This window comes from Nilaparvata lugens, chromosome 1 (assembly GCF_014356525.2).
Source record: "Nilaparvata lugens isolate BPH chromosome 1, ASM1435652v1, whole genome shotgun sequence".
Lineage (NCBI taxonomy): Eukaryota > Metazoa > Arthropoda > Insecta > Hemiptera > Delphacidae > Nilaparvata > Nilaparvata lugens.
The window spans coordinates 32,375,016-32,388,496 of record NC_052504.1 but is presented as its reverse complement, the minus strand read 5'-3'; the positions used below and the strand labels follow the sequence as shown (position 1 = coordinate 32,388,496).

At 34.9% G+C, this 13,481-nt stretch overlaps 1 protein-coding gene across 6 annotated transcripts in view; it reads right to left on the bottom strand.

Moving 5' to 3' along the window:
* The window catches only part of LOC120350882 (protein ANTAGONIST OF LIKE HETEROCHROMATIN PROTEIN 1-like), a 121,774-nt gene extending 108,918 nt beyond the window's left edge, over positions 1-12,856 (bottom strand). For 3 of the 6 annotated variants that reach the window (XR_005571079.1, XR_005571078.1, XR_005571080.1), the window contains exons 1-5: positions 12,455-12,856; positions 8,138-8,314; positions 4,933-5,256; positions 4,282-4,442; positions 1,469-1,732 (exon numbers count right to left, since the gene is read on the bottom strand). The gene's annotated coding sequence lies outside the window, so the exon portion shown is untranslated. Of the gene's footprint in view, positions 1-856; positions 1,733-4,281; positions 4,443-4,932; positions 5,257-8,137; positions 8,315-12,454 lie in introns of those variants that run through there. The other 3 variants (XR_005571083.1, XR_005571084.1, XR_005571081.1) reach the window with 2 other exon arrangements.
* Positions 12,857-13,481: the final 625 nt, after the last annotated feature.

Here is a 13,481-nt window from a genome sequence, read left to right as displayed (position 1 = left end):
GATTTCAACAATATTTTTGGACCCTATATTTACGAACACCCAACATGCCTGCAGGAGAAACCATGACTCGTTCGGACAAAGTGCGTACAGTTGTTTTATTTATAGACAAAAAAATTCAGACAATATTATACTCCTACCAAAAATGTTAGTTTTGATGGAAGCATCGTAGGTTTTAAAAGAAAAATATAATTTAAGGTTTATGACAAGGACAAGCTGTTAACACACACTTTCCTAGGGAGTTCGTAAAACAGAATATTAACCTTAAGGCGCGTTTAGACAGGGAATTTAGAGCTGGGATGTAGCATGTGGCACGTACTGGAGGCAACAATGATTGAGAAGCTTTTAATTGAAACAGAAAAGAAAAACAGTTGAAATAATAGTTATTTGTATATCTAGAGTGAAAAGTACCGCTTTTTCTCCCTGAGGGGAAAAGTTTGAACAATTTCCCTGAGGGAGAAAAAGCATTTTTCACTCGTGATGTACACAACATTTTTACTTCACCTATATTTTTTTATAGAAACTGCAAATCAAATAATTTTAATAACTCACGTTATTGGTGACAATGTTTTCTTTTACAACATAACCTAAAATCTAAAACCTAAAAACCGGTCGTCTAGTTGCCACTGCCAATTGCGCTATCTATCGGCAAAAGTTGTAACAATTATCAGCTGGCCGACTATCAACAATGGCTGACTCCAACTCGTGCATTTCAGATTTGAATCGCAGATGATAAATATTTGTTGGCTGGTATTTTGAACACAATAAAATATTTAAAAATATGTATAAATTTTTATCGTCCACTATTAAGTATGTAATATCATACAACTCATATTTCATGAGTTGATCAAATTTCTGGTTGAGGTATTGAATTCAGTTATCAATATTATATTATAAGCCGCTCGGGAATATAATATACTGTTTCAGAATTTCAACAGTATACTTGTAAACAAGTATGCTTGAAAATACGACCAACATGAATTCAAGAATACTGCACCCTCCAACTTGAAACACTGGAGAGTAAGTTATAAGAATTCAAAAATCCCGCCTGGTCATCAGAACAAGAATATATATATTAAAATGTTTTAAAATGTATATTTATATTTTAAAATGATTTTTCTGGCGTTGCTAATGACATTAGTATTCGATATAAAAAAAATGTAATCAATCAATCTATCATGTCAGATGACAATCTTCTGAGAAACAACACTTCTCCGACATCTTTTTCAATTTTCCTTAGTATAAAATGATTTTTCTTTTCTATTTCAATGCTTATAGCAATTAGAATACTTGTAAAAAGTGACCTTTTAAAATATTGAAATTTCCTTTGAGATGAGGTGTTTCTCAAACGACTTATGAATATTTTAAACTTTCATGATACAATAACATTGATGAATTTCAAATTACTTGATGAAACTGAATCAAGAAATACATTTGGAAATCTTGAATATTAAACTTAAAAATTTGTTACCGTTTACAGCACTGTAAAAGTCGTATGATGACGATGATGTTGGTGATGACGATGATGTTGATGATGACGATGATGTTGATAGGCTAGAGGTGGTATCCCTGAACATTTCATGCTATGTGAAACAGACTGCAGTCTCCTCTAGTGGAATAGCACTTTCCATGACTGACGAGTTGTAGTGAAGACATGCATACGTGATCAAAGACAACAGCAGAAATAAAACAGCCCTTTCTTCTCCAAGTTTTTCTACACTCAAATGCACCTGACCTGTGACAAATAAAAAAGTTGAAGAAACTTAGAGGAAAACTGAAGAAAAATTATTACTTTAAAAGTTTACAAGATTCATCTAATCAGTTAATAATTAAAATTATTCTTGTAGAGCCATTGATTAACTCCACTAGATTTAATGCGATTGTTGATTCTCATTCAAATGTTATTTAAAAAATAATAGTTTAAGAATTTTAATTCAATTTATTGAAAATACTAAATTTGAATAAATCATTAATACATTGTTAAAAGTTCTGTACATATAATGAGCAATGACTTGCAAAGGCTATGAAAATTATAATCATGCTTATTTTGTAATTAAGGGTGTCCGAAGGCTACACCTGGAGCCTGCAGGGTATACAAATTGAAACTATGTTCTCTTATGCAAATAAATGTAAGGGCTTTAATGAATAGGTTAGAAGAAATTTCAATCAGCAGTTCAATTTAATTATACTTTCCATGACATGGTCTAATAATATCTAGATCTAATAGACGAATGAAAATAGAATTTTTGATAAGCGAAAATTGATTTTGAGGTGTGATTATAATGACAGGTGAACACTATATTATACTATGCTAGTTGTTAGCAGTAGCAGCAACTAGTGCGGCTGATGCCAACTGAGGTGTCTAAAGTAATACATGAAAAGTTATTCTGGACAGTAGACAACCAACTTGACAAGTTCTTCATTCGAGGTGTGTGTGAAGTAAGACATGCCAGAGTCATTCACAAGATTGTAAGGGATTTTGGGAAAAATAGAATTATTATAATATATATTTGGTGGAAAGTTCACCAATACAAAGTCAGTTGGAATATGGAGTTTTTTTCTTTTTTTTAAATAATATTTAACCAAATTATTAATTAATAGATACGTCTTTTTATTATAACTTATATAAATTAGTGAAAAATAAGAATGGATAACTACTTTCAAATGCTATTGGATAACTACACAAATACTTTTGTAATCATGTAAGTTTGTTTTTTAAGGTCGTAAAATTTCCTTCAATATGTGAATATTTCCTATTCTAGTGATAATTAATATAATATTATTTCTTCTATGAATGATTTTGAAATATCCACATTGGAAAATCTACTGCGTAGTGAAAATATTTTTGGAATAAAAATGTTAAGTGAACAACTAGGCCTACAATACAACCTATTTCGGACCATGATTGTGTAACCTCATCTAGATTTGGAAGAGGAATAGTACAAGGTCAACCTCTTTTTTCTTTTCCTATCATTTTAATGATTTACATATAAGAAAAAATTAAATAAATTATATAAGTTGACAATTTGCAATTTATTATATTTTGACTAGATTTACAAATTGTAAATATAATTTTATTTTTAATTTTTTTAGAATTATTTCAACTATTATATTAAACTGAATATCTATTTTTATCAGATATTTGACCTACTTGCTTTTTGCTCAACAATAACTAAGACTGGCGTGTCCACGGGGGTTCACTGTTTGGGTTGACACTTTTCAATAAGCCTTTTTTGAAAGCAAGACCCTTCCCCTCTAAGGACAAAATTTCCCAAACACAAGTTATTCATACCAACCGAACTGCATTGGTATGTGATGGCGGAAACTATGCCCAATACCTCAAGGGAAAATTAGACTCAGTTTAATCATTATTATGCTTAAGATCAGCAATAGTGTAATTTGTTAATCTTAACATTACGTACCAAATAGTGCATCAATTTAATCAGGCAGTTCAGTTTGAATGTTCATCTTATAATTGAATGTTCTAGTTGAAGCAGCTACAGGTTTTTCAAGTACGGAAACCAAATTCGGTTAAAAATAGCATTGATTAACAGGTGTCCAAAACTGTACTGCTTATATTCATTAATTTATTGCAAAGTGGGAATAATTATGTTTAAGAGAATACCACATTTAATGACATCAATTATTTTCTAAATGTGAGTCTATTCCTCACAAGATGAAATTAGATTTTTCAAGAGTTGAAAAGTAAAATGGAAAGTAAAATGAGGCTAGCGGTGTTGTAAAGTAAAATGAGACTAGCGGTGTTGTAAAGTAAAATGAGACTAGCGGTGTTGTAAAGTAAAATGAGACTAGCGGTGTTGTAAAGTAAAATGAGACTAGCGGTGTTGTAAAGTAAAATGAGACTAGCGGTGTTGTAAAGTAAAATGAGACTAGCGGTGTTGTAAAGTAAAATGAGACTAGCGGTGTTGTAAAGTAAAATGAGACTAGCGGTGTTGAAACGACATTATAATATGTGAGTTGAATGCCACGTTGCCAGATTTTGTGTAATTGATCTCATGCAAGTCCATCTAACTGAATAATCCAATGAGACAACACTACTAGCATAAGCAGATGCATTTTTCTCCCACCAATATATTTATTCAGTCGCATGGGCTTGCATGAGAATGTCGCAATTTCATACAACTGACTGATGCATTTCAATGCCCAAACCACGGCCAATTGTACTTACAAAACAATATTAATCAAAATCAACAATTTCTACTAGACTATCAAATGGACGATACAAAACCTACACGAAGTATTTTTTATATAATAATTTTATACCTTTTTATTGAAATATCAGAAGATAAGTATCCACTTAGAAGTATACGAGATTAGAGCAACTAGTTGATGCCGAGTTGAAATACTAGTTGTAGGTTTTCTATCCATGTAGAGCTGGGTAGTTCGGACCAACTCATCTGTCCCACGTTTTATCACATCATCAACTGAAAGAAATAATTTATCATTGTTAGAATACATTGCCACGTGGACTTCACACAGCAATTCAAGACCAAATATATATAAACCCCATAGCTCTGAAACTGTAATAAGTCATAGCCATTGTCACTTATGGCGATAGTTATGACTTAGCTGTTCATGTGTTTGTTTGAAATTCAAGCAATTTCCATTTCTGAAATACAATATGATATTAAAAATGTCGAGGAAAATATTGATAGTTAAAAAATTGTTTTTGAAAAGCCATTGATTGACTCCACTAGAGTTACTGGGATTGTTGACCCCATATAAACAATAGTTGAAACAAACTAAATTGTGGGTCTATTCTGGAAAAATAGTCCTTTCACTGCATCAATTGACAATTCAGAGGTAGGACAAAGGATGGCTTTGACATTTGGATATTTGACAATAATATTCAAAGAAAAAACTGTTCACATGTTGTGAATAAGTAATTCTTCTAAGGCTTATATATTCACTTACTATCTTGAAAGCCTTTGGGTAGGATTCTGGCTGCTGTCCGGCTTGTTGGTTTGCCGCCTTTTTAACAAGGAAGCAGGCAGGCTCCTCCTCTACTAGAGGTTGCTTCTTGCTCAGATGTCATTTTGGTCATGAAGCTTCCTTCATCACCCTTGCTCTGGCGTCTGGAGTAGCAGAGGTCAGAGCATAGGAGGTGGTAGATGCTCCAGCTTTCTATTTGGTCCACTCCATATTGATGGCCTTTGAAATTTACAAATGGCTTGTTGCTTGGTGTTGTCAAATTTCTGTGATGCTTCCTGTTTTTCCCGGTCTCAGTCCAGTGTCCATCTTTGAAGGGCACAGGGAAAACAGCTTTATTATTCATGAAATTAGTCTAGCAATGTTAATTCCAAAAGATTAACTAAATTTGAGTTATTTTGAGAATGGAATAACTTTTTCTGTAACATGCATTATACGAGTAGGAATAGAAACCTCATAGAGATAATACCATTTAAATCTCTCTTCAATTGAATTTTTCTAGTCAAGCAGATATTCATTTTTCAAGGTTGTGCACCACGCTTTTAGAACTTTTTTATTGGTGCCATTTTCCAAAGTATTCTGATGTGGATACTATTAAGTTACCAAAATGAAACAACTTTGCAAGGAAAACCATTTTTCATTTTCCAGATATGAAAGCCCAGAGTTCAAATCTTTGGGGGTAGCGAATGAACTCACAAAATTGAGGATAATTATTCAAGATAATGATTATCGAATAAATTAGGTACTTGATTTATCAGAATATCAATTTTAGGAGAATGCATTCCAGTTGTTACGAAAAGGCTCACATGTAGAAAATGTTTTACATCGATAACTTTCAACTGACACTCACTACTCCCAAAAGAAGCACTACTTCCAAAAAATATTTGAGTCTAATATATGTCCCCAATATTGAAAAGTTTCCATAAGCGTATTTCAGAACATTATAACAGGACAAAAAGCAATATTCGCCGTTTTCATGATTAGATTTTCTTTTATAACGTTGAACACAAATTTGAAAATATAATAATGTTTTGAGTCATATTGTCGTAAATTATAAATAGTATAGGTTTGTAGGTATCAAATTTCAGGGGATGCACAGAGGCACTAAAACCTAATATCAACATTTTTACAGGGTGCGGCATCATAATTTCCTTTTTTGAAATGTGCACTATTCAGTTAGTTGATAACATAGCGGAGTGCTAGTAGTCACTTTCGAAAGGCGTCGTTTTAAAGTTTTGTTCTTGCACAGTTCAATCGCCATCATGCATTGGAACAGCGAGCGTTCATTAGCCGTTGAGGCCTTTTCGAGTGGTTGTTCAGTGGTTGCATCACAGTGCGCTTTTCGGCTTCGGTTTAATTGAACGATAGCTTAAATTTTGCAGTGTCCAAGGCGTTCAACACGCAAATATGCGTCTGCCCTTGGACTTTACGATCGTTCTGTGAGGAGGATTCTTCACAAAGACCTTCATTTACATCCAAACAAAATGGATACAATATGCAGAATGGCTGACTAGAATGAAGTTCCCAGAATGCCTTATCCCAATGAGAGGCAATTTGCAATGGCCGAATCGATCTATGTGAACCGTCCAAAGACCCTCTCTGATTCAAGAACAACATACAGGTGGAAATTGCCAAAATTACGCCTGCAATACTTGAAAGTGTGATATCAAATACTTAAAACAGGTACTAAGTTTGTTTAGATTGGAGAATGTCACCTTCATGATATACTCTTCAAAACTTTAAATACATACCTACATTCTGAAAATAGAATAAAACTTATCTGACTCTTACTATGCGTTTCATGAAGTATTGAAAAAGGGAAATTATGATGTCGCACCCTGTACAATGAGAAACGCAACAAATATTTTATATACAAGTCTTCTCCCCCGACACCAAAATTTTCCTCATCATTCATTGGGCGGTGTGAATAAAAACGAGTACGACGAGTATTTACTTACAAGTAAAGTGTAACGAGTATTCAAACTCCAAGTAAACCGATGTGAATAAAGCATCGAGTTTACTTGTGACCATGTACTCGCCAACCCGAGGGTTTACTAGGAAGTATTTACTCGCGAGACAACTGAATTCACAAGAAAGGCAAGTAAATACTTGTAGCGCCACACAGACTACCACGCATCATTTCCTGTTGTGACTTGTTCTGTTTTCGCCGCTAAACGCCGATTGCACGTGAGTGCAATCTATAGCACCAATGGCAGTCGGAATGCAAAATTTTGAAGCCCAATCTGCCTTGGTCAGATCCATATCTTCAATAGTGCGTGGAAATTTAATCCAATCTTCAGACTTCGACACAATTTTATCCAATAGACTTGAAAATGTTCTGCTGACGGTACTTCTTTCAACCCCCATGTCGTTGGCAACACCATGGAATCCTGGATCACTAAGGTATCTCAGAAAAATTTCCATCTTTTTCCTTGCAGTTAATCCTCCACCCCTTGCATCAGTGTTTTCATTAAGAAAGTGCAAAGTGAGAAAATCTACGTTTTCGCTCTCAAACCGTAATAGTCCCTTAGATAGATCGGGACTTATATCACGCCGGTCTCTATAACGTTTTACACCATTCAGGTTCATAAATGCAGCCAACTCTCGTGTACAAGTACGATTGCAAGTCTGGGGTAGGGTTGACTTGCGAATGGACGAGTATTTACTTGCTACAGAAGTATTTACTTGCGTTTATTCACACCAAAATTGGGATTTTTCGGGGGTTTACTAGCCTCTCAAGTATTTACTAGCGAGTGAGAGTGAATACTTGTTTTATTCACTTCAATTTTGGCGTTTACTTGTCATTCAAGTATTTACTTGTCCTACTCGTTTTTATTCACACCGCCCATTGTCTGCGCTAAACTTGCGTCTCTTCTACTTTTGGGCTGACAGTGTAAATGTTATAATTCCCATGAGGCTCGTATTACAGTGGGCCACCAGTGGGACACCAAGTGTCTCCCGCCACTAGTGGCTCTCTGGTGTCCCAACTGCGACCCAACCTGGTGGCCTAATGTAGTAAGAGCCTGAAACGTTGTACATAAGGTCAATTGTTCAACTATATAAATTGAGAGGAGCAGCTTTTGAAAGTGCACCGATATAAATACATGAGGCTTTCCATCAAAACAAGACAAACTATCAAGAATGCGGTCTTGAATCAGATAATTTCTAGGAGATTGAAAAATCATTTTACCTTCTTATGTATTGTCAAAATTCTCTTATGCATTTGCGAAATTAGTTTTATTACTGTGCAACACTATTCTCATCTCATGTGTCGAACAGTGCTTTCACAATAGAAAACACCGGTTTTTATCATGGTTAGTCTCAATCCAGCGACAATGTCAGTTGGAAGATGAGAATTGGAGGGCATCTGAAAACAATTGAAATAATAAATTGAGTGGGAAATCAATACGGTATTAAAAAAATAGGTCAAAGAAGAAACAATCAATGATGCTGTCGTGACATTCAGATGAGTTTTTGGGGTTTAATATGTGTTATACTTATAAACTTAAAATTTTGTCAAGTTTTTATGACCGAATACTGAAAAAAATTGAACTAGCCTATAGGAAGAGTATAGCCATTTTTTTCAAACCAGTTCAATTCAATATATTACAATGAATGGATTAAAAGAACGAAATATTTGTAGAAAAAATTTGGGTGGCTCGTTGGAGTAAGTGATAACGCGCCGGTCTAATAATCAAGAGAACCAGAGTTCGAATCTCGACCGGGACAAAAAGTTTTTGACCACAGCACAATCTCATGAATACAGCCGCCACCCCGTCTTTCGGAGGAGACGATAACCGTCGGTTCCGACTACCTAAAAAGTAGTCTTCATCTCTCATAATTTCGCCCACATCACTTTTATTGTAAAGTGTAAATAAAAGTCATTTATCTATCTATCTATCTATCTATCTATCTATCTATCTATCTATCTATCTATCATCATCCCTCTCACTCATTAACCACGCACAAGCCAAAGAGCTTATGTGAGCATTACCCTCAGTATTAGTATTAATACATGTAATGCAAAATATAAATAACATGTTTAAAAGCGTCATAACTTAATTAACTTAATATCTCTCTGATTTTCATCCCTAATCCTGAGGGATTAGAATAGAGTTCCATTCTAACAAAAAATATTGAGTAACTTCAATAATTTTAGCCGACTTTCATCTATTTTTTATCTTAATAGAACCTGAATGTGAAATATACCTACAATATAAAAATAATAGCCAATAATTCAATAAAAAATAAAATTTTATAACACAATATTTCATATAGGCTACTACAATACTGATGAAATTTCAATACTGATGCAAACGGTAATTTAGCCTACTTCAAACTGTGAGCATTCTAATTCTAATTATGCTTCATAATTATGCTTCATAATTATTATGCTTCATAATTATGCTAACATTTAAAAGTGAATCTCATGGAATCGTACATAAGCCTATGTTCATCAATAGAAGGCTGACTTTTTTGCCTAGATGAGCTCTATACTTGTACGTGGGTAATGAGACTGATGATGAGCCTGACTTTAGGTGGGTTCAGAACCACCGAGAAGCAATTTTTAGATTTATTCATGAAATTCAGAGCAGTTGGCTCTACAACTACAAGTAGGCTGCTGGTCTCCCTTGGCTACCAGGCGCATGCATCTTCACACCAACTATATCAATCTATAGCTGGAGGCACTTTTATGTCATTCGTCATATTTTTTTAAAGTAATTTGTCACTTGTTACATTTAATCCAGTTGATTCCTACTGTTACTTGAATCAAGAAGAGTCTTGGCCAATGTAGACACCTCTTAGGCTACTTAACTTTCATGAACCATTGATGATTAAAATTAAAGATATGGAATGAATTTGGCTATAAAGTTGCCTAATCAACACACTAAAATAGCTAAAGCACCAAAGGTTTAGGACATGATCACGTTGGATGCGTATATGTGCAAGTATATGCATAACCAAGCGCGCAGATGAGAAACAAAATCTGGAAAGAGCATCAAGAAACTCACCATGAACGCGTGCAATTGCTGGTTGCGTTCAGTGTGTGTAGCAACAGATAATTCACAATGTGTTTTATATTGATGGTTGTTTTCAGATTTTGTTTTTCGGCTCATGCATGATCTGATATACCATAGCCTCCTCTTATACAAGGCCGCGGCCTACTATATTGCAACGTCGCAGTGTAGGCCTAGAATCTAATACATGATTGGTGAAAAAGATTTAAAATAATACCAGCTGATCTTTTTCACCAATCATGTATAAGATTCTAGGCGCTGCGACTTTGCAATATCGTATGCCGCGGCCTTTTATTATGCACGACAACGATATTTGCGCAAACTTGACTCGATGCCAGGTTTACGCAAATCTGGCTTTGAGCCAAGTTTGCTCAAACCTCTGTTCACACGACACCAACTTTAACACAAACCTGTATTATAAACTAAACCATATATAAATTCTATACGAAGTCTTTGAATTGTTTATAAACTTGAGATGAATTATTTATAGTAACTCAAGCCTCCTCCTCCTCCTCCTCCCCCACCTACTCCTCCTCCTCATTACCCTATTCCTCCTCCTCCCTTCCTCCTCTTCCATCTACTCCTCCTCCTCCTTCTCCTCCACGACCTCATCCTTCACTTCCTAAACCCTCCACCCCTCCTCCCACTCCTCCTCATCTACTCCTCCTTCTCCCCCACCTACTCCTCCTCCTCCTCACCCTACTCATCCTTCTACAACTATTCCTCCTTCTCCTCAACTTCACCACCTCCTCCTCTTCCTCCTCCACCTTCTCCTTCTCCACCTACTCCTCCTCCTCCTTCACCACCTACTACTCCTCCTCCTCAACCTACTCTTCCTCCTCCTCCTCAATCACTCCACCTCCTCCTTCAATCCTCATCCTCTCCTCCTCCTCCACCTACTCTTCCTCCTCCTCCTCAATCACTCCACCTCCTCCTCTTCTTCCTCCACCTACTCATCCTTCAATCCTCATCCTCTCCTCCTCCACCTACTTCTCCTCCTCTTCACCCTATTCCTCATCCTCCACCTACTCCTCCTCTTCCACCTTCTCCAACTCCTCCTCCACCTCTTTCTCATCAATAATAATAATTAAGAATACTGGTTATCAAGTGAAGAGTGAATAACCATATCTATAACATTACTATAGAGTAAATAAGATAATTATTATCCATTAAAAAATCTTCCTTGTTTTTTAGTATTTTTGAGAATTGACCTCGCACATATTTAATTTGAGGGTGCTGAATCCGAATCTGTAATCGCAAATTCTCTATCTTCATTTTGAAGCGATTTAGGTTTTGATGGATAGATGAGACATAATCGTTTCCTAGAAAAATTGACGCAAACATGGCTGAGATTGATCGAAGAAAGCACAAACCTTCAAACCTCATTAATTCACAACGATCTCCAGTCTACACGACGCAAACTTAGCGCAAACCTGGCAGGTTTGCGTTAATATCGTTGTCGTGTAGACCGGGCATTAGAGGTGGCTATGGATATACTCTTGCACATACACTCATCCAATGTCATCATACCCTAAGGTTGATAGATAAAATTGTTAAATGATAAAATTAGGTTATGGTTATATTGGGTGCGTGTCCGTGTTTGTGCAAGTGCACGTCGGATGCATAAGCCGAAAAACAAAATCTGGAAAGAGCCAATGCAACATTTTTTTCACAACACACATTTTGTGACTTGTTTTTAGCTGATTTCAGATTTTTTTCTTATCTGCGGGCTTGGTCATGCATGACCAAGCGTGCACTTTCACATACACGCATTCACTGTAATCAAACCCTCAAGTGGGTTTACATCAAGTTTAGTCATATTCACTTGATTTCATGTTTTTTAACGTTCAAGTTGAATGGACAATTTTGAAAACTTGAAGTAAATTCTAGTTTTCATAACCTTGAAGGAATAATCAAAGTTTTCATTGCACTTTTCATGGATTTCTATTCAGCTTTTTTATACATTCTACATTGACTGAGAACTGTTTATAAACCCATATTTGTTCAGCTAAACCTTTGAAATAGACAACAATGTGATAATGTTACATAGGCTACATGGATGGACTCTTCTTGACCTCTATCGATCAATGTTTAGTGTCAATGATGGATTCTGCGGCCCAAAATAATAAAGTGCCTTCCTATCTCATTTTCATATATGTAGGTTGGATTGTAGATACTTCTAAGAATCTAAGATTTAAGTTGAACCCAAAAGATCTATAAACCTGGAGAAAGATCTACATTGTTAGAGCACAGAGGAAAGAAGCACTATTGCTTATTGCACTGTATGATTATTCCGTGGTTAGAGATTTCAAGTTTCTGTTAACTTAACTACAAGTTTTCAAAATACATTCATTTTATACAGAACTCTAATTCAAGTAAACTTGACTAATATAAACGCTTCTTTATACCTCAACTTATAATCATTATGTAATGTTAAAGTAAAAATGAATAATCTTTGTTTAAAATATCTAATACGGTATGGTACTCACTTGTTGATTCATTTAACTCTGAATATTAATGTGAATTGCAAAAGTGTTTAATCAGAACTTAGTTGCTAACTGATCAATTAAGATATAATTCGTATTTTGAATCACTAGTTCAAAGTTTAATAAGAAAATCCAGCAATGTAGGGTTGTGGGAAACGTGAAGGTAAACATGAAGGCCTGAAGTGGACTGGACACTGAAGACACAAATCACTGGTTGAGCTGGTATTTGTTATATTTAAATATGTTACTGAATAAGGTATAGTAAGCACTATACACACCAGCACGAAAACATTAATCAATTAATAATAAATTTATTTCTGATTCATGAACATCAACAGTGTCAACATCACTAAATTTTAAACGACCGACAACCGACAAGCAACGACCGGATTCCACATGTAGCGGTTGTAGCCAGGCATCCGAATAACGACGGACCAACCAATAGACGCTTGTTTCATTGTATACTAGAGTATTAATTCATTGTAAACTAGAGTAGATTAAGAAAAAATTAACAGTTCCAACAGAAAAAATATTAATGTAATTCTAACGACGTTCTATCAAAAACTCCATGAATAATTCCAATAATATCTTTGCATAATGCATCAATGTTTCTATGGTTTCGTTGGTGCTACTGATTGTCCTCAAGACCGCGCTAATTTAAAAGCGATTACATTGACCGATATCACAAAGCGCCGGCAAGACATTTTGATGGTCAAGCCAGTTATACAAGTTTGTACTAGAATATTATCAAAAGTTATTATAATAAAAATATATGTTTTATGATTGAATAAGAAGATAGAATATGATAGAATGCTTTAATTGAATACATTAGAATCGATAGTTGAACTAGAAACGTGAATGAAAACTAACTGCAAAAAATGGATACTTGTTATAACATAATATAATTTTGTTGCTATCTTATAGGATATAGCAAAATATAATAGCTCATCTATCTTATTCTCAGTACATGATGATTGTTTAAAAAATCAAGTATCATGAGCTAATTTCTGTTTTGAAAATTTATTATTCT